Genomic DNA, 21,928 nt, shown 5'->3' on the forward strand with positions numbered 1-21,928 from the left:
ATAAGCAATACCCCTGGGTGTAGTCACACATTTATATGGACAAAAGCTACTAGTTACTGGAGGAAAAAAAAAAAAAAAACACATTTCAATATTTTTATATTGTATATTCACATAGTAAAAACAACAGTGCAAGTGAAAGATGGAGGATTATATGCAGCAGTAGATGTTTCAACTGAGCCTTGCCCTCTGTGCATTGTGGGGAAAAAAATAACATACACATATTTTCATACTTGTCGTTGTCAAGTGTGGGGGGGGGGAGGGGGGCGGGGGAATGAAAACAAACAGATGGACCGGTGCGCCTTTACGCTCACGAACAGCGCCCGGTTCATACATGTAAAGGTGTAAAGACGACCGTGTTTATCGAGCCACGGTCACGTGAGAACGCCCGGGGCATTACTGGGGCGCACGCTTTGCGGAGAAGGAAAGTGCCGCCACGATCATTACTGCGAATAGAGACGGAATGCGAAAATCTTTGCATGTGTCACGGTTAATACGAGTTAATCCATCGTAAATAGCAATTTGCGCATACATAATGCATGCGCCAATGCATAAAGGCATTCTGAACAACCCAGACTACCGAGGCCCGCATTTATAGCAGGCACTTTGCGTTGCTGTTCGTTTTGCATCGTTGAACGTGCGAGACGTTTCTCCTGGTGAAATTCAGGTCAGGTACCAAGCCCGAGAGCACAGCTTGTGCCCCATCTGGATTTGAACCTGCAACCTTCTGCTTATGAGTTCAGATCCATAACACCCACACCTAAAAGCCACAATGAATATTATTTCAGAATCATAAAGGAAGTGGACAAAAGAAAAAAACAAATTATCAGTTTGCTAAATCTTGGGTTGAGGTATTTGTCCTGAAATGTATTGTATAAATGCCAGACTTTTAAGAAAAACACAGCCCATTGAAGTGCTGGTATTCAGGGCAACATTGGTAAAGTGAACACTTTCAGCCTCCCTGTTTGCAATGTGTAAGGTCCAGAGCCCAGTGATCATGGCTTGGAAACATTCAGTATTTATTTTACTTATTTATTTATTACTTTTACAACCTCGTTGCTTTGAGGACAGGCACTTACGCACCTGCATTATGTCATTACCAGTCGAGTCATATATCAAACCCTGTCAAAACGTTTCTGGCACGCACCCCCCCCCCCCAATCCCACCCCCGCCAGCTGTGATCCTCTGTTCCATATGTGAAATGGAACAGGGGGATTGGCTCCCAGTTTGTATGAGCTGCTAATTATAGCATGCCACGGCTGCTCTACTCCTTACGTTGCCCTTGCCGTTGTAGCAGGAGCAGTGAGCTGCGGCTTCTATTTTTGCCCACCTCTTCAATCCTCACCTGTCAGGTACCCAACACCGCCAACTCTGCTCTATGCTGGGCTACCCAGCAACGCTGCTCGCCAGGTAAATGGTGGCCGGTTGAAGGACTGCGTGTGTGTGTGTGTGTGTGTGTGTGCGGGGGGGGGGGGGGGGGGGGGGGGGGGGGGGTGGTAGTAGCTGGGGTGTCCCTTCATCCTCTCTCCTTTGATGCTATATTTTCCTCCCATTTTTCAATACATATTTTCCTCCCTTCTGCCGAATTGCTCTGCAGCCAAGCCATTACGAGTCTCCCAGAGGACCTGGGGCCGGTGAACCTCGATCCCCAACGTGGAGGAGTGTGCCACAACTGTAATTGTCAGATAAGACACAGAGAGATAGAGTGTGGGAGAGAGGGAGGGGTTGGGGGGTGGGGCGGGGGGGGGGGGGGGGGGCAGACAAACGGAAGCAGAGGAAAGGGAGAGAGAGAGAGAGAGAGAGAGAGAGAGAGGAGAGAGAGAGATACTCTGCATCTTCATCTCAGACAGTGTTTTGGGAAAATACAAAAATACTGTACATAATAGAAACGAGGGAAAACACCTCTGCCTTTCTTTTCTCTCAAATGACAAGACACAAAAAAGTTTTTTTTTTTCATACAGAGCTGTTCACAGACTATGGGTATGAGCTGAAAGGGTGATTTGTCCAGGTGGGGAAGCATTGACTGGCTCGCGCCACTCACTGAGAGACCTTGTGCGCGAGGAGTGCACCCTCCCTGTCTCTCTCTCTTTTCTTCCTTCTCCGCTCCAGCAGGCACCGGCTGGGCTTCTCCAACGACAAGCAAAAATCGAGGGAAACGAGCGGGGAACAACAATCGAGAGAATACAAAGGGAAAACAAAGAGTGCGAGAGAGAGGGAACGAGAGAAAGAGGGGTGAAATACATCGTTTCTCCCGGCTGTGGTCGCGGTCTCTGACACGCAAAACTGAGCCGCCTCACTGAAGCGGACTGTAGCGCGCGCAGGGCTGTGCGCTCCTTCAGCCAGCTAATCTCGTGGACTAAAGGACCGCGCGCGGCGTTTCAAGGTAAGAAGCAAAGCTCTCCTCTCTCTTTCTGCCCGTGCTTTTACTGAGCTGAGAAGCTGTGTCTGTGACACATACTGTAGAGAAAACGAAGCGAGAGGTACGTGAATCCATCTATTTGTGGCGTGATTCCGTGTTTTAAAATGCATTTCGAATTGGATGTGAAAAGTTGTAATTGATTTGTCCTCACCCATACTGCATGCTGCCAAAAGGTCGTTTTTAAAAATTAAATTAGGGGCATATCTTCGTCCGTATGCTGCTTGAAGCTGAAAGGGCGATGCCAGTATATTAAGATTCTTTTTTTTTGCCTCTCGTTGCATTCGAGCGGCTGAGAGGGGGGTATGCTGAAGGTTGAATAATTAACGGCAGAAGTGTTTGTCCCTCAACTGCGCGAGACGCTTTGCTTTGTAAGCAGGCACGGGGTTTACAGAGGTTTGGCGTACGGTTGGTTTTATGTGTTGTGTCCGCTACATTCTTTGGATTTACAGTGAGGCGCTCGGTGTCGAAACCTGTTCAGTAAACGGACGAGCTAGGCGACGATTCGTTCTGTTTCATCTATATACGGTCGACATAATTACTTTATAATCGTCCCCTGAGTTTTCTTGGGACTGCTTCGATAAAATAAAGAACCGTGTCATTTTCTGTGAACGAGCGCTTGTGTGCGTGTTGCGTGTGTGTTGGGGGTGGGTGGGGTGGGGAAGAGGGAGAGAGAAGGGGGGGGGGGGGGGTGCTGAAAAATTTTCTGAAGTTATTTATGAAAATGAAAGGCATTGCTTTTGGTTTCAAGGGTTTGCTGTTTTATCAGGGAGTGCATCAGTAGCCGCGCCCGCAGACAGCCGCGTACATGAGCTCTGTCCTTTTGCAGAAGTGCTTAAAACATTTATGACTGCATTGTGTGTTGCATCTCGGCTGCCCTGAAATATTTTAAATACTTCAATTATAAATAAGCTTCGCTATGGAAGCCGAAGCCCTCCGCAGCATAGCTGGTGACGGTTCTAACCCGTGCGTACACCGTTGAACGGTTGCTGGTAGGCGAATACCGAGCCCCCCTTTAAGATACGTGCAGTCAACTGCCCACGGTAAGGAGACGTCACGTTGGAGTGCGTACAGCGGTGAGCGGAGCGGGGAAGGAAGACTGGGTCTATCGGGGGAAAATGAGAACAAGGAGAGCGGTTTTTGATGTTATGAGACAACTCAGCAGAGTGCCTATAGGACAGATACTAACCGATATTTAGCGCAGGGCTGTACTGTAGAAAAACTGTCACTTCTCATTTACATACTAACCTTACCGGGGGTCTTCTCGCCAAATGCCTAGCTATTTAAAAAAATTCCTTTAGCGCGTGTGTACAAATAATAATAATAATAATAATAATAATAATAATAATAATAATAATTTGGGAAATAACAGCTTTTCGCAATGGTTTATAATACAGGGCTGATCGTGATTGGTATGAAAACAGAACGGAGATGAGTCGTACCCAGAGGCTCAGCCGACTAACTTCAATAGGATGTGGAAAATATATTTGAATCTCTTTCAGGAATCAATTATCCGTCCCTGTGCGCAGGTACAGCCTGCCGGGCTTGAGCGGACGCTGTGTGTTACGTGCGCGTGTGTGTGGGACCGGAGTGGCGAGTGCGATTCCTTTTGATGTTTTATTAAGTGTTAACCATGGGTGAGCCAGCGCACAGCCCTCACGCTGGATGTGCACGCTAAAGCGGAGAGTAGAAGGGGAATCGGGGCATCGCGCTTGGCTTTGCTGGAGATTAGCATTGCCTGTTACAATCCCTGGGTTTTCATTACAGTAATTATCTCTGTCCAGGGGTGTGTGTGTGTGTGTGTGTGCGTGTGTGTGTGCGTGCGTGCATGAGCTTGTGTGTGTGTGTGTCTGTGTGTGTTTGGGGGCTTATGGGAGAGCACATCATGTTATTATAAAGGGAAAATTATTTTGTTAGGAAGAGCACACAGTGTTCATATGAATCACACAGGATGTTGTAATGAAGAGCACAGGATATTGTGATGAGGAGCACAGGATGGTGTTATGGAGAGCACAGGATGTTGTTATGATGGGCACACAGTGTTCTTATGAGGAGCACAGGATGTTATGAGGAGCACAGGCTGCTGTGATGAAACGCACACAGTGTCGTGTTGAAGAGCACATGTGAGAGTGGTATGTAGGCTGACCTGCTTGTTTCATGTGGGTGTTTTGTATCGTCTCTGTTTCCTAGGGTGGAGCTGTGACATTTAGGGAAAAGCCCCATTTGCACACTGATGCGCTTTGTGCAGAGTCTTACTGTGAAGAACAAGGCCCCATTCCCCCAGCCACACCCCTTTCCCTCCCCACACACCCTTCCCCATGCCTCCTTACCCCACCCCATACCCCTTTTCCCCACCCCACACCCATTTCTCCAATCCATGCCCCCTTCCCCACCACATGGCGCCTCTCCACATCCGAACCCCCCCTCCCCCTGCCTACACCCCTTTGTCCAAGCCACACCAATTTCCCCACCCCACGCCCCCTTCCCCATGCCTCCTTACCCCACCCCATCCCCCTTTTCCCTACCCTACACCCCTTTCTCCAATCCACTCCCCCTTCCCCACATCCCCTTCCCTACCCCATGGCCCCTCTCCCCACCCCAAACCCCCTTTCCCCGCCCTACACCCCTTTCTACAAACCACACCCCCTTTCCCCGCCCCACGCCCCTTTTCTCTGCCGAAAATCATAGGCTGGTTGCAGGAAGCTCTCGCACCGCGCTCGTCTCTGAAATGGCGGTAGAGGTGCGGCAGACGGTGGCCCAGGGGGGACATCAGGGGTTAAACCACGACAGGCCTGACTCCGAACAGCAGACTCAAGAATTTCCCTCGACTTTAGTTAAGGAACTGTCTGCCTGGGTTTTTTAATATTGGCGCTAAATAAACGTGAAGCCGCGGAACATAATTTGTCGGAGCCCGAGATTGATTGTGCCCCGGCGTGTAATGTGCAATGTGAGCGTTCCGTTTCCCACTGAATATGTATGTGAGCCCCTTTCTTCATTTGCCATTAATCAAACATTCAGCGGAGCCGCGACTGTTTTCGCTGCTAATGCCAGCCGTTGTTTTGCATTCATTTTGGACTGTCGGCGATGGGAGGATTTAGCATTAGCGTTAGCTCTTCCTGTATTTCTTTCTGAAGTTCTGTTCTGGTTGATGTGGATTAGCATTGCAGATGGAGTCCTCTCGGCCTTTCATTCCAGCAAGATCAAGGCTGTCAGACATGAAGCTACAGAGCATATTCATATACATGCACACACACACATAAACACACACATGTACACACGCACACACACACACACACTTGTGCACGCACACACACACACACACACACACACATACATACACACGCACATGCTCTCACACACACACACACACGTACACGCGCACACACACGCATGCACACACATACACACACACACATACAAACACACATTCATACTCGTGCCTGCACACATATGCATACAAACACATGCACACATGCACATACACACATGCACACCTGCACATGCATGCACACGCACGTTGACTCACTTGCACGCATCCCTGTAAGAAAGCTCCCGTTTGTTCCTGTCTGCGGCTGAAAGGGGGAAGTGATGGGCTGTCATGATCTGCAGACTAATGGAAGCACTGCCCGCTCCACTCTGGGAAATGACTGGTAACCGGTGAGCCCATGCATTTGTGCTGAAATATGTAGCGATGTGTGCTCTTGCACAGAAAATCAAGTTTACCGTATAATCCCTGCCCGAAGACATCCCCGAGGAATCCAAATCCTTTACAGGTGAAAAATACTCACCTATTTCAAACATGCTGCTGAGTCCTCTCGTACTGTGGGGGGCGCTGTGGTACGCTGGCGACAAACTCAGGTCTGTTACCGAATCGCCAGACTCTAGACAGGCTCTTCGTTCATTACGTCGTTGGAGCTCTTTTTAAAAAAATTTAGAGCGGGGCGCGAGACAGACGGGATGCGGAGGTTAGACACCGAGACTGAAATAACAAGCCCTTACAGTCATAATTCCCCCAGGCGATGTCCTGGGGGGGTGGGGGGGGTGGGGAGGGTGGGAGCTGCAGCTTCTGTCCCTCTCGGGGTTAAACGCACAGAAGAGTGAGACACGCCGAGGTCGTTCTCTATGAAAGGTAATACCGGGCTCTCATATGGAGCGTATTTTTAGCCAGCGAGCCCATTAGCGGGGATAATCGATATTCACTTCCCCTGTTAGCGGGACCCCGGCTCTCGCTGGGCGGCTCGCTGTGTCCGGTGATGGATGGCCGCGTGGAGCCTGGCGACCCCGTGGGGGGGGGAGGGGGGGACGGCTGGGGGGGCGGGGGGGGGGGATCATTAAGACGGACCCTGGCGTTCCCCGCGCACAGACCGCGGATGACTTTTCCCATCTGGTTTTCCGTGAATTCGGAAGGGGGGCCTCGACCTTCCGTCCTCCTTGCCTGGTGTTCAGTGCGCCCCTCGGACTGACGCCCCGTTTTTCGGGAGGGGAAAGGAAGTCCCTGTCCTGCGTTTACGGGCGGATGGACTCTGGGTCTTCCCCTTGTGTGCCCCCTTAGTGACCCCCTGTCTGTCCTCGTGCATGTGGGTCACACTAGCACCGCAATATGGGGCGAGCTCTGATTGGACGGTGGGGTGACGACCAGCGAATCAGAGCCATTGGGCTGCACTGCTGTAGCTCTGTCTGCAGTACCAAAGTGGCTCTGCTGTTGGAAGTGGGTGGGGTGGTGTTCATTTAATAAAGACATGTTGGTCGATTTCTTTTTTTCAGTTAAAAAAAAAAAAAAAAAACGGAATTATCTCAAATGTGGAGTCCTGTCCAGACATGTTGACGTGCTCTCAGTTCATTATTAGCGCTGATGATGAACTGTCTTTAACACTCCCTGGAGTTAACAATGTGTCTGGTGTCCACTCTCACACTGAGCACCATGTTTGATCATCTTTAACACTCTCTGGAGTTAAGCGCGTGTGTGTGGACTCTCTGCTCAAACTCAGCACCATCTTTGTTCATCTTTAACATTCTCTGGAGTCAGCGCTGTTGCCAGATCGGGGTGCGTTTTTATGTTACAGTCGTTGGGAAAATACGTTGGGAAAAATGTCTTTGGGCGGGTTCACCGTGTTCAAATCTGGCGACGCCGGCCTGGGGGCCCCGTTCACGTCGAGCGCCGTCGTCGCGGTGCCGTTTTTCCCGCTCGGCTGGGCTCCAGCGGCTCTGGTGGCTCCTGTTTACTTCCCGCCCGGCGGTAGAGAAGCCCTTCCAGGGGCGGCAGGCCGGAGCTGTGACAGGCCAACAAGTCCCGCTGACAGTGACCTTGTCAAACGCGTCGCCACTGAGCGCGCCCGCCGAGACCGGCCAACATACCGCCAACGCCCCGCCGTCACCCCGTCCCCCCGTCCCGTCGCTTCTCCCGCAGCCTGCTGGCCCGGGACGGTCGGCGTGGGAGGGGGCGGGGGGAGTTTTCCTGGGAAAGGGGGCGGGGTTTGTGTGTGCAGAGCCGCCGCCCCCCGTCCTCCTCTCGTGCTGTGCAGTCAGCGTGCTGAGAGCCGGGGGAGGTGCTGTGTGTGCTGCTCCTTCACGGAGAAGAAAAGAAAAGCGCCTGACAGCCACCCCCCCCCCCCCCCCAAACCCACCCATCCCTGCTGCTCTTTCCCCTCCATTTGCATTTGGAGAAGCGGAACCGCAGGAGAGCGACACCCCAAAGTGCCCCCGGCGCCGGCCTCTCCGCGCCCCTTCTGCCCCCTCCCACTCCCTCCCGTGCCCTCTGACACCTCGGGCAAAGCGGAGTTTGATTTCTCACCGTGTCTGTCCGTCCGTCCGTCCGCTCGTCTGTAGGGGTCAAACTCTCTCTGACCTTGGCCATCGCCCGTGGCGGTATCGTATGTAAACGCGCAAGGCATACGGCGCACAGCACCTCGGAAGCGGTTTCCTTTATTCCCGCCACTTCTCTCCTTTGACCCCCCCCCACCCCCCACCCCCCCACCCCCCCAGCATTCCAACTGAGCCTTTTTCCCCAGCCACGCGCTCCATGTAGTGGCCTGTCCCTGGACTGTACATCAAGGAAGAAGGTCCCCAAAAGAAGAGTTTCCACAGTGATTTTAACCCCCCTCTCCTGCACTCAGACTGTGTTGGGGTTCAACGGGCGCACGCAGTATGCCAATGCAGCGAGGTCATGTGACTCCAGGGGCACCGGGGGCGGGAGGGCGAGCGCCCGGCCTCCATTTCCGGCGTGTTTCCGCTGCGTGTCACCGTTTAATTCCCCCCGCAGCTGTCAGTCAGAGCAGGAGGGAGCAATTAGCATGAGGACCTGAGCCGTACTCCTGTGTGGCGGGCGCAGCTTAGCGCCGCTATCTCCGCGAAAGGTTTCATTCCCCCCCCCCCCGTTTATAACAGGGCCCTTATCGCACAGCCAAGGCTTTTAGGACGGATTGCTCTTTTTTTTCTTTCTTTTTTCTTTTTTAAGGAGAGGGTACAGGTCCCCCCCTTTCTCTGCTCCCCTCCCCCTCTCCCCGGCCTGCCCCGCCCCTCGGCGGCGGTGACGGTTTTTGTCCCGGCGGGGGCCGGCCCTCCTCGGGGGCCTCGGCGGGGCGGGGCGGGGCGGAAGCGCTACCCGTTAGCGAGCCGGCGCCGGATCCTTGCCTGACCGCGCGCTTTTTTTTCTTTTTCGGGTTAATCCCTGGAAGCAGGCGGTGGTAATTGGGGTCAGTCAAACCTGCGCGATAGCAGAACCCCCCCACACAGTCAGGTGGAGGGAGGGGGGGGGTTTCTGCACAGGTTTTATAGCGTTCGCCGTCAGGGGTCGTTCTCGGGAGGACTCGGTAAATCTGTGGAAAATGAAAGGGCTCGTTCTCATTGGAGCACAGAGGGCAGGCGAGTCGCGGTGTAAGCCCCGTGGAAATAAGCGAAAGAGGGAGAGGGAGAGCCGTAATGGAGGACAGGGCTGACCTGCACTCCTGCCTTCGGTCCTCTACCTGCACGGGCTTGTGGGTGGTTTGTGTGCCGCTGGTTCAGATTTTGGGCCGCAGTGCTTTGGTGTGGAGTGCATTTCTGATCTTAGGCCTGTTACGCACTGTACACTGGGAGCATGTGCAGTGATGCTAGGAGCGACGCAAGAGGCGTGTCTTACATTCTTGTGTGGTTTGATATTTTTAACGCAACGCGAATGTGTGGTGCACCTCTACACACTTCCATTCGAGGCACTGGAGGTAAATACTGTTCAATAAACCATTACGAACAAAGAAGTGATCGTTACCTATTGAAACCGATTGCTTTGCAAAATGGCTGCCACCTTATGGATTAGCAGCATAAGCCTCAGACCAGGCTAGAAGAAGCCGGTAAACAGGTGTATGGCATGTATGGCGTTCCCTGCGTAGTGAATGTAATGGAGCTTCCGCAATTTGGGGTATGTGGCGCGTGTTTTGGTCATCGCTGAGAGAAGGCTTTGGTGGTGGAAGCCAATGGCAGATAACAGCCGCCATTGTCTGTACATGGAGGGAAATCGTCCTCTGTTTTCGGGCGACCGTTTGGCTGTAGCCAGCCCTCCCCACCCTACGGCCCCTCTGTGTTATTTCTTTTGTTGATCCAGCAGAGGGTTTTTTTGGGGGGTGGGGGGTGGGGGGTGTGGTTGTTGCGTGTCCGTGCCTGCTTTATGCGGGTAATTTGTTAGCCCCGAAACCGCGTCAGATAACCTCGGAGCGGGCTCTCGCCGGACGGCGGACGCCGGCGGCTGCGGTCACGGTTTTATTACTGTACGATAACCCCGGGCTCCCGTGATGTAGTAGCAATATCCACGCGGAGCACCCGCGAAACAGCGCAGTATATATCCCGCCATCTTTGCCCGATTTACATACGGCACCGTGATCTATCGCACCTCTGCGGGCTTGGCTCTTTCCCCTCCTCTTTTCTGTCTGTCGCGCCGCCGCCGTCGAAATGATATTTTTAAATTAAGACCATCCCCCATCCATAATAATGTCCAATACAGACTTTTTTTTCCCAAATGTAAACAAATCAATAAAGTCTATTTGCTGCATTCCTACTGATTAAGTCATGGCAATGGAAGGCAAGCACGTAGAAGATTTATTTTACAACTGACCTTAAAAATATAACATTACACCAAATAACATTTAACAATATCTGTAAAGTGACATAGGCTTTTCATAGATTTTCATATAATTGTCTAAACTGTGGTGCAAACGAAAATTCTCAACACTTATTTCAGGAATAATAAAATGTCAACATAAGTTATAAATTATAATCCATTATAAATAAAAAAAAAGATAATCTCCAATAACGTTTCGTATTGATTTCAGGGGAATTATCTGGTATTGACATCAGGTCTGTCAGGCCAGGTTGCCATCAAGCTTAATGCCTTGAAAGCCATAAAATCAATTTTTATGTCTACGTTATCATAATGTTATATGAAAACGTATAATAAAAACCGCTCATCCTTGGCCGCTTGGAAGACGATCAGATGCAAATTCCTTGTTCTGGTTGGGCCTCGGGACCTGTGGCCCCTTCTCGAAACACTTAGGGAACGTTGTGGAAGGTTCCGGTGAGGTTCCCCACCCGTGTGCGAGATGAAGATGAAGATGAAGATGGGAACATTCGGCGAACCTCTCGGAACGTGTTTATTGGCCCAGTGGCGGTTCGGGGGGGTTTATCTGGCCTGTGCAGACCGGTGAGGGGCTCTACCCGCTCCGCGCCCCTTACCTGGTCTTTGTGCTACGTCTAAATTCAGAAATGAGCGCGCCGTCACCTGTGACCGTGTGCGACTACTGTGTGTGCGACCGCGTCTGGTCGCGTGCTCCGAAGGGGTGCGCTGTTTGAGGTCCCGCCTGCCCAGCACACGCTCGTCAGCTGAAGCTGCGTTAAAGGTGTGTTTACGCATGCCACACGTGGAGGACGGCGATGCCGTTAGCATCTTCGGGGCACCTGAAAACCATAGAATAACGCATGTTTTCGAAAGGGATATGTGCTGGTAATGCGTTTTGCTTTCCTTTTTATTACTGATTGAAATATAGATTTTTTTTATTTGTGAGGCTTGAATAGCTTCGTGAGGCTTGATCTCCTTCGGTTTGTCATTGCTACTGGAGTGCCAACATGGCTCTGCAGTGCAAGGTCTTTAGACTGAACCGTCTCAGCGGCTAACTAGCAGCTAACTTATTACACAGCGAGGTAATAAGCAATAATAAGCAGGGTGGGATCAGGAGCAGCGGGAACGAGAGCTGCTGCTGTTCTTTACGTTCTCGCCGCCTCACCGTGCGGCCTGCTGTGGGCGGAGCCTACGGGCGTATGGCGTGGCACGGACTGGCACAGCGAACGTGGGGGCGAGGGGCGCCGCCCGAATCTTCCCCGGCCTCCTCGCTGAAGGGGGGGGGGGGGGCCCAAGTTTAGCCCGGCGGTTCAGGACCTCGCCGGGACCCGTCAGCCCCGGCGTCAGCCGAGCCGCCGTAAATCAGCCGGAGTTGGCGGGAGCGCGCGGGGGAGAGAGGGGCGGTTTACGACGGGGACTCTGGCCGCCCAAGTGGCCCCATTACTTACCCGGGAGGCCCGCGCCCCTGATTTAGAGGCTCTGACAACCGGCCCCGGAATTCCAACTGTCACGTTTCACTGCCCGAACAGCCCCCGTGATTTCCTCCCCCGCACCGGGGGTCCGTGCGGTCCAACACGCGGGCGCTCCCGCGCCAGCGCCGGGGCCTCCTGGCAGCGCCCGTAAACGGCCCCGGCGACTGATGGGCTTTTTATGGGCAGCTTTGCGCTGCTGGGTTTTGGGCGGGCTATAGAGCCGCTGGCATGTGTGTGCATTCGGCAGGTGGCTGTTTAAAGGTGCCAGTGACAGTAAAAGTCCTTTTTTTTGTCAGGTTAACAGGTGAAATTGCATTTATCATGACAGAGCGTAGAGATAACATACGGAAGCACTGACGTGAAATTAAACGTCTAAGATATGCTCAGTTTTCACACGTGTGACTATAATAAAGCTGTAAGAGGGTGCAGGTTAGAACGATTAATTTTATTCCCGGTATAAATGTAGGTGAGGAGGATTTGCAAGCGCAGCTATAAATGAGTGTCAGAGTTTGAGTGCCGACGCAGAACCACGCCGGGTCCAGGAGGACCTGCTGGGGCACGGAGCTCCAGGGAATCTCTCCCACCTCTTCAACCTGTCAGTGAATACATCCCGAATCTGGCAGGGAGGTTCTCCTCTCCTCACCTGTGTGTGTCTGGCTTTGTGGGAAAAAAACATCCCCGTGTTTCAGCTCTGGTTTCGATTTGTTTTTCCTGAAGCTGCGGAAGTCTCGCTCTGACCCAGATGGCGTGAGCACAGTTTCACTTGCATCCAGATTTGCCTGGGGGCACATCCTGCTCTTCATTTTAGATTCATGTGTATGACAAGCAGTTACACACAGTAAAATGTCCAGTGTTAATTAAACTCTCAACAGAGTACATATTGTCCAGTTGGACCATATTTCCATTTCCGAAGGTAAATTCCACCATTCTGCTGGTGATTCCTCCAACCAGGGAAGACAGAAGTACTACATTTCCCAGGGGTCTCTCTGATAGCACAGAATGGACCTTTATCTGCATGTGACACAGATACATACAGTACCAACGTTTTCCATAAACCTCAATGCATTGGTCATATGCCCTTACTTAGATGTACTTAGCCTCTCTCTTGCAACATCCAGAGACCATTAATCTGCCAACATATATGCTGATGTAAATATTGGATTGTTCCACCAAACACTGGGTTTGGATGGTAAGAGGGTGCGTACATGTCCTTGTTTTATTTCATATATAAGGAGTATTAAAATATGTATCCTCTGACGATTCCTGCGTGTCCTGTCATCGGTGGAAAACAGTGCCATCAAAGATTGATTTTCTTTCTGGAAGCTCATTTATTTAGAGTCCGGTGAAGCCAAGACATTGATTTAGTGCAATCAGAGGCAATAAAACCGTCATTCACTGACATTATGATCCAACCGTCCCCCTTTACAATGGCGCGTCTAATAAAGGAGCCAAAGGATAGAGATGATCAGATCAATCTCAGATGGAAAGGGGATTTGGAAACTCTCCTGTAAACATATTTAAGATAATTGCATATGGAAAAAAGTACCCTTTTTCCCCTCTTGTCAGAGCTAACAAATAAAATGTACTTTGCTGCCAAAATCTTGACATTTAATCCGTTCCGCGTGAATGTGTTTTCCAAAGCGATTGACATGACTCACTGTTTATTGAAACTGGCTTGTTATTTATGACATGCATACATGCAAGTCATTCTGCCCCCCCCCCCCCCCCCCCCCCTCCCCCAAGCTAAGACAGGTAGGAAGAGAGTACTGCACAAAGTGTACATTATAACAAAAAAAAAAAAATCAATTCCTTGACTTACCACCTAGAGATCAATGGCACATAAGCACATCTAAAACCTGTTGGCTCAAGGCCATATTTGATTTCCTGTTCCCACTTCCTATTATTCGACTCGGTCCGCTGGGACTTCATTATTTCCGACTTATTCTAAGCTATCGTCGAAAGACTTAAGAAGCGCGTGTTTTAAGTTGGGGGGGAACGTCTTTGATGAAACATGACAACATCTGGCATCTGGGAAACGCGGCTCGCTGGTACGGAAGCCCGAGACGGGCTGTCGCGCATGATAATGCGCCCGTCAGCCAGCCGGAGAACTTCAGCTACGCTCCCCGCTCCTCCCTCGCTGCATCTCTTATTAATCTCTCCCGGTGACATTCATAATGCCTTATTAATGCCCGTAGGCATTTATAATGCCTTATTAATGCCCGTTGGCATTTATAGTGCCTTATTAATGCCCGCTGGCATTTATAATGCCTTATAATGCGGCGGGGTGCAGCTGATGGCACAGATACAGATGAATTATCACCCGAAGCACTAGATCCCCCCCTGCACTTGACGCGTAGCTTCTGTCGTAACCTCATATATATTTAAAAGCGGGGCCCTTGTGGTCTGGCATGAAGCTCCCCCCCCCCCCCCCCCCCTTCTTCCAATCGGAGATTTTCATGTCACGTATTCTCCAGACAGAGAAGGCGCGACTTCTCTGGCTTCCCGCTGATGTGTAGCACAGCCGAACAGCCAGAGCCCCGATGACTGTATTTATAGGGAAACCTGCAGTGACCACACAGTAATGCAGGTTAAGGAAACAGCATTACTCTTTAGATTGATTTCTGAACTGATATGTGTGTGTGTGTGTGTGTGTGTGAGTGTGTTTGGGCTAGGCTCCTTGGTGCCAGTGAGGCAAATCTTAACGCAATGGCATACTAGATTGCAATTGTTTGGGGAAGGCCCTTTCCTGTTTCAGCATAACAGTGCCCCCCAGCTTTTGGATGAGATGTTGGATGTCAGGTGTCCACATGCTTTTGGACCTGCAGTGCATTTCTGTTTGTGTGCTCTTAATGACTGCCAGCTCACTAATGCGAGAAAGCCAGGAGTTATATTCATTATGACTTAGTTCCTTTTTAATAGCAAGGCTATTTTTAAAGCTTCACCAGATTGTTAATTATTTAACTGGATTATTGACTGGCTGCATTTGAAAGTTTTGCACTTTTCCAAGGTTTAATTTGTTATTGCTTTGGAGAACTTTGGTTTTTACCAGGTACTGTACTTTTTTACAAATGCCACAAGGGAGTATTTTCTCGTTCCTCATATCCCCACCCTCTTAATTTTGAGCGAATGATCCAGGCTACTTAACATCTGCAGCTGGCATTATTTAAACATTTGTTTCTGTCGTACGGAGGATGCTCTGATGAATCTGTGAGCTGGACTATATCAGTTTCCATACAGTGCCTTTTCAGTCCAGTCCAGACTTGGGTCAAATACATATTTATTTTGGATTCAAATACTTTTCTACACTTTACTGATCTTGTTTGGTGTGTTGGAACCAATGGAATATTCTCATAAAGGGCAAACCCCACCTTCTGGTCATATTGGCAGGCTCAGTTACACTAGGCAAGATCAACGGAGCACAGAAAAGTATTTGAATCCAAAACAAATACGTATTTTAGCCAGGTCCAGAACAGTCTAATGACGTGAAATTCCAGGAGATAAATTTCCTTTTCCCATTCCGGGAGAATCCACTTAGCTCTGCCATCTCGGAATGCACCGCGTCCCTGGCCTCTTTGTGGGCGAGCTGTGCCAGTGTGGCTGTGAATATGCAGAAGATTATTATCCAAAACAAATTTGCACCCCGCGCGCATGCAGCGGCACTCTGTAAACTGAATAAAGCGCCCTCAAAAAAAAGCAATCCTTCATGCAAATTTCATATTGATGGAGATTGCACACACTTTTTTCCCCCTAACAGTTTGCATTTATATAAATGTTTTCTGGGCTCTGAAGCTTGCTAATATCACAGTATGCAATAAATCACCCATGTTACTTTGTAAAAAATAAATAAATAAATAAATAAATAAATAAATAAATGCTGTTTGGACATTGTGTTCAGCACAGAGACAGTACCACATGACTGCACTCTTATGGACTGAATACAAAAATGGGGAGTGTGCAAAAAAAAAAAAAAAAAAAAAAACCTCGCTATGGCTTCATATTGACCTTTTTAGGAGCAGTTTTTAAAATATATTTTCTTTCTTTTTTTTAAGAATTATTTACCAGCCATTATTTAATGCTGCGTTTAATGCTAAGTCCTGCTTTTATTTTAGCACCTCTGAGGTATGACTAGAACAGCATATTACACTTGCAGTAGCAAGCTAGCTCAATAAAATTTAAATCTACTCTCATCTCAACACAGAAGCTGTGAAAGGTCCCTTCTGATTTTTTTAGCATTTGGCCCCTTGTTTGAGGAAAGAGCTTTCATTGCTACGCCGAACTCAGATGGTTAATGTCTGTGACATTTGAAAATGTTACGATCTTTGCCTGCTTCGTACTTAAAAGTTCCTTGTTCTGCATCATTCCTCGCCTTCGCGCAGGTGCACCGCCCGCATTCCGAGCGGTAACGTCCCACCACTTCCGCCCCGATGTCAAAAAAGCCCAACCTTTTCCTTCATCCCCGCGGCACCAACAACAACCCTCACACACATCGCTGAATGTATAATGAGACTTTTGGCTGTTTGTCCTTTTTGGGGAGGCATGCTTACCCTGTCAGTTTGTCACCCCGCCCCCGTTAGCGATTTGGACAGGCTACACTGCCGCCCACGCGGAGATGTCAGACCAGGACATGATTTTTTTGGAGAATTTAGCCTCTGACTCAATGACTGGAGGCTGCTGTTAATGTCAGAAACCTCCAAACCGCAGTTGATCCAAGCTGATTCACGTGCAACATTAGCTGCATGTGCAATTTCAGCTTCAGTTGATCCGTGCGCAACATTAGCTGCGGTTGATGCATGCACAACATTAGCTGCAGTTGACACATGCACAACATTAGCTGCAGTTGCACAACATTAGCTGCAGTTGATCCATGCAAAACATTATCTGCAGTTCATCGATGCACACTATTAGCTGGAGTTCATCCATGCGCAACATTAGCTGCAGTTATTCCATGCACAACATTGTCAGCAATTGTGAGCAACACTTTTTTGTCTGCTTGAGCACATGCGATAATGCTGCATCATTTTAGCTTGCTGAATTTAAGGATTCAACTCTTTCAAGGGAACATCTGCCAAAATTGTTAGGAAGTCTGTCTAAATTACTCACCACATGTGACGTTTGTGTTGGCGCACGTTTACTCTTAAAACCCCGCTGATAGACCCAGAGATTGCAAAGGGATTTTAACTGTCTTTGCGCAGTTAGTCAGCGCAGTGGTTTATGTGGGGTTCTAAGATCTAAAGCTGAATCTATTAAGACTGCATTCAGGTTAATTTACATGACTACTCATGTTTTGAAAACATGATTTATTTTCTTGACTATGGTCATGCCATCAAACAAATGCAGATGAATGTAAAACAAATGTAGAATTAATGTGTTCACTTAAAAGCCCTCTGAAAAACTATGTGCAGAGTATGTTCACATTTTATAATCCTTATAAGGAAATATTAGAGGCAGGGGGTTCATTCTTTTATGGTAGAAAATTGAGCAGGTTGAATGCTTTGGTCTTCAGCTAGGCTCTTTGAAATGCAAATCATTGAGTCATTCACATATGCATCTATTTATATGAGAATAAATGACATGGATGACATAAACAGTTTCCTCTGAGTAGAAGGTAGACATCCAGGTCTACATACAGGTAGAGTCGGGTATACTCTGGTGTCCCTGTGTCAGGCTGAGCTGTGTTTGTGTCCCACTGTTAGCCTGAGCTGTGTTTGTGTCCCACTGTTAGGCTGAGCTGTATTTGTGTCCCACTGTTGGGTTGAGCTGTGTTTGTGTCCCTCTGTTAGCCTGAGCTGTGTTTGTGTCCCACTGTTAGGTTGAGCTGTGTTTCTGTCCCACTGTTGGGTTGAGCTCTGTTTGTGTCCCACTGTTGGATTGAGCTGTATTTGTGTCCCTCTGTTAGCCTGAGCTGTGTTTGTGTCCCACTGTTGGGTTGAGCTGTGCTTGTGTCCCACAGTTAGGTTGAGCTGTGTTTGTGTCCCTCTGTTAGCCTGAGCTGTGTTTGTGTCCCACTGTTAGCCTGAGCTGTGTTTGTCAACCAGTGAAATGAAACCCAGCAGACCTAATCCGTCCTGTGAGAGTCTCCTGCAGCCGTTTCTCATATGGTGGGGGTGAGGGAACCCCATTAAGCTGGCTAAAGACGCAGGGGTCAGGCCGCAGCCTGCCGCAGGACAGTGTGTCACCTTCGCGCTACTGGGGCCCACTCCTGGGATTCAACGAGCGCCAAATCCATTAAACCAACAGGACACACACACACACACACACACACACACACAGAGGCAGAGGGAACCGTGTCACGCACACTGTGTGCATGTGCACCCACACAAGCCTGGAGACGGGCTGCTCAGTCAGAAGGACAAAACCGACCCAGACAGCTACCTGAGAAGATAGGACTGCATACAGTTTTAATTCGCTTTCTGTAATTCAGGGGCTGGTTTCTCCACATGATGACAAGCCGATTTTGTCCTTGTGATTACTCATTCATGGAGTACTCATTTTCTTGGACGTTTTGTGTTTTTTTTTGTTTAATAGACATCATTAACAAAACTCAATTTTCCATTTTGTGGTTCAAATTAGGGTTAGGCTAGTGCTAGTTTTAGGGTTAGGAAAACAATGTTTGGATTGAAGCAAGATCAGGGTTGCGTTTAGGAGCTTGGGAAAGGGTAAGGACAATGGGTAGTTTTTGTTTTTTATATTGCTTGCACCTTGTACTTTTCATTTTACAAATAATAATAATAATAATAATAATAATAATAATACATTTCCAGTTTTACAATTTTTTTCTAAGCGATTAAGAATCTGCAGGTGAATACTAGTTTACTCTGTAATACCTGTAATTCAGATTTAGGTTCACATCCCATTAGGATGTCAGGAAAAAACCAAAGAACCCGTCTTGGATTATGTCTCTGTATCTCTCTGCTCAATTATCTGATTGCTTTATTTATTTTTTTTTTTTGAAGCCCCTCTTGACCAGTCAATACCAATCTAAGCTTTTGCTATTTTGATGTTCTCCAACATTATAATCTGGAACCCTGTGCAAAGCTCTCCCCCCGGTTTCTTCAAACAGTGTCTGTAAATGCCAAGTCAATTAAATCTGTTTTTTTTTTGACTCGCTCTCCTCTCAGAAGGAAATGGCCACATGCTGGGAGTAACAGGGCAAGAGCTTATTCACGTCTTTGCCTGTATTTCCACCAGTGACTGCGCGTCAGGTGCAGGGCGACCATCCACACCGTGGCGGAGAGAGAGGACTGGCTCTCTGATTGGTTGTTTACAAGAAGGAGGCTGGAACATTGGAGGGATGTATTCAGAAAGTTGCTCTGAATAGATTTACCTCAAGAATAACACTGATTTTATTATATGCTACATGCATGAAGTTCTGTGTCATAACAAAATTATAGAGGTGTGCAACACTGAAAAATCTGTCACGCGACACTTTTTTTGTCGAAAATACGTCATTTTTTGTCATGTGACACTTGTCGAAAAAGGTTGTGCGACGAAGTACAAATCGGGCTTTAGGCTGTGATGTAACTGGCGCTTAAGGGTGAATTGCACCTGCGTTTCCCGAGAGGCTGTTGCCGACGGTGACGACGAACCTCTCGAAATGTCGGTTGGGGCTGTTCGCCTCCTTATCCAAGTCTAAGCGTTTAAGTGAATGAGACTGCCGCTGCAAAATGACATAAAGGATAATTAACTGAATAGTCCATCGCGGAGGGCAATTATGAACAACTTTCCATTACAAAACAGACAGAATGGGCCTATTATGCTGTCTAATAATGGCTGCTTTGGTGGTGTTTGACAGATTCTTACATCCAGTGATGGCGGTTGACATAGACAGTTGAATAAGGATGTGGGGAAAATGCTCGGAAGGGTGGGGTTATCGCTCAGAGTCATGTTAACTCTTTATTTATAAATTCATTTTTTTTTTTTTTTGAAAATTCATCTACTGTAATGACTATAGGAAACATGACAATTCATACATCCTTTGTATCTTTGTGTCAACTGCAACATCATTTATTTGAGTCCGGTTGGTATTTCTTTCATGGATTTCTTTTTCGTTCCTTTGTAGTTTTGTGGCAAATGTGAATTTTGCTTGTGTGTTTCATGTGGCGGTTCTAATTTAAGTTCTTATGTTTTTGCTGTTTAAGATAATGACTCATCGGGGCTAATTTGTCTTGTGATGTTGTGCGCACAGTGTGGGTTTTTCATCAGCTTGCGATTTGTAGGCCCGCTTCGCAGTCACTGAAAAGCACGGAGAGGCACAAGAGAGCCAGAATGGATGAGTGGTGCTTATTAGCGTCAATCCACCTCTCTCTGCCCACCCTCCCACGGCATCGAGCAGCCGCCGCTCACGCTAACGTTCCATTTTAGTTCCGTTTTTTTTTTTAATTGGAGAAATTTGAAAAGGAAAAAATCCGCTCAGCCGTTTTTTCTTTGATTTACGCTGAAAGCTTTTTGGATGTGCCGAACCATATGGCGTACGAATGATCATTTCATTCTCCGGGTGGAAATGAGGGGTGGAGAGACATCGCTCGGCGGAGGTGATGCATGGTGACTGGCGGTTGCCCGGGTGATTGGATCGGGATGGGGATCGGCGCCTCGCGTCGCGGCGCCTAAAATCTGATTGCCTCCACTGTAGCAGACGGGAGACACGCGGGGGGGGGGGGGGGGGGAGATTAAAAAACACTCCAAACCTTTACTTCTGATGAGATGATTTGCGGGAGTGAATTCCCCACCCAGTGAGCCAGAGGATGAGGGAACAGAGTGCACGTCTCTCCACTATGGCGCAAAGGGGGTAAACGCTGGCCAATCGGATCCTTCCCCGGTCCGGCCCACGAATGGTCTGTCCCTGGTTAAAGCGTCAGATGATTGGCCACCGGGGGACTGTCATCTAGCCGTACCAGATGGATGAGTTTGTTACTGAGCATGGCTAGCTGAGAACATCTGCTCTGTGAGCAAGCGGGAACTCTGCAGGTTCTGTGTGCTGAAGCATCAAACCAACAAACAAATTTTTAAAACTTTTTAAAAGTCCATAACAATGAGCAGCACTGCTGGAGAGTACAGATGGCTGCCGTTGCAGCACAATACACAAGCTTCTGTGCTTTCACAGTGTGTGTAATACACAAGCCACTCTGCTTTCACAGTGTGTGTAATACACAAGCCACTCTGCTTTCACAGTGTGTGTAATGTACACGCTTCTGTGCTTTCACAGTGTGTGTAATGCACAAGCCTCTGTGCTTTCACAGTGTGTATAATGTACAAGCCTCTGTGCTTTCACAGTGTGTGTAATGCACAAGACTCTCTGCTTTCACAGTGTGTATAATGTACAAGCCTCTGTGATTTCACAGTGTGTGTAATGCACAAGACTCTGTGCTTTCACAGTGTGTGTAATGTACAAGCCTCTGTGATTTCACAGTGTGTGTAATGTACAAGCCGCTCTGCTTTCACAGTGTGTGTAATGCACAAGCCTCTGTGCTTTCACAGTGTGTGTAATGTACAAGCCTCTGTGATTTCACAGTGTGTGTAATGCACAAGCCTCTGTGCTTTCACAGTGTGTGTAATGTACAAGCCTCTGTGCTTTCACAGTGTGTGTAATGTACAAGCCTCTGTGCTTTCACAGTGTGTGCTGTACCTGGAGTGGGGGCAGACTGGGAGTGGCCACTGGGTAGTAAGTTGGGTGTGTGAGGGGGGGCTGTCATGTGACCCAGACTTGGCAGTCAAACACTCTGCTTCTCACCCAGAGATTCTTCTTCTTCTTCTTTTTCTTCTCTTCTCCTTCTTCTTTTGCACTTTTTATTTTGGCACAGTGCCTGTTTGTACAGCAGTAAGCATTTGTCTGAGCACTGCAGGATGAGTACCTTTCTTAAGTCACAGGGCCCCTTTGCGGGTTTGCGGGGACTGACAGAACTTTTGGTTGCAAGCCCAGTTTTTAAAAAATAAAAAATGAATAAAGAATGACAGAGTTGTCAA

At 48.7% G+C, this 21,928-nt stretch overlaps 1 protein-coding gene across 2 annotated transcripts in view; it reads left to right on the forward strand.

Moving 5' to 3' along the window:
* Nucleotides 1-1,792: 1,792 nt before the first annotated feature.
* lingo2b (leucine rich repeat and Ig domain containing 2b) overlaps nt 1,793-21,928 on the forward strand; it is a 265,280-nt gene continuing 245,144 nt past the window's right edge. The window contains exon 1 of one of the 2 annotated variants that reach the window (XM_035420060.1): nt 1,793-2,380. The gene's annotated coding sequence lies outside the window, so the exon portion shown is untranslated. The other variant, XM_035420061.1, reaches the window with a different exon arrangement.

This window comes from Anguilla anguilla, chromosome 5 (assembly GCF_013347855.1).
Source record: "Anguilla anguilla isolate fAngAng1 chromosome 5, fAngAng1.pri, whole genome shotgun sequence".
Taxonomy (NCBI): Eukaryota; Metazoa; Chordata; class Actinopteri; order Anguilliformes; family Anguillidae; genus Anguilla; species Anguilla anguilla.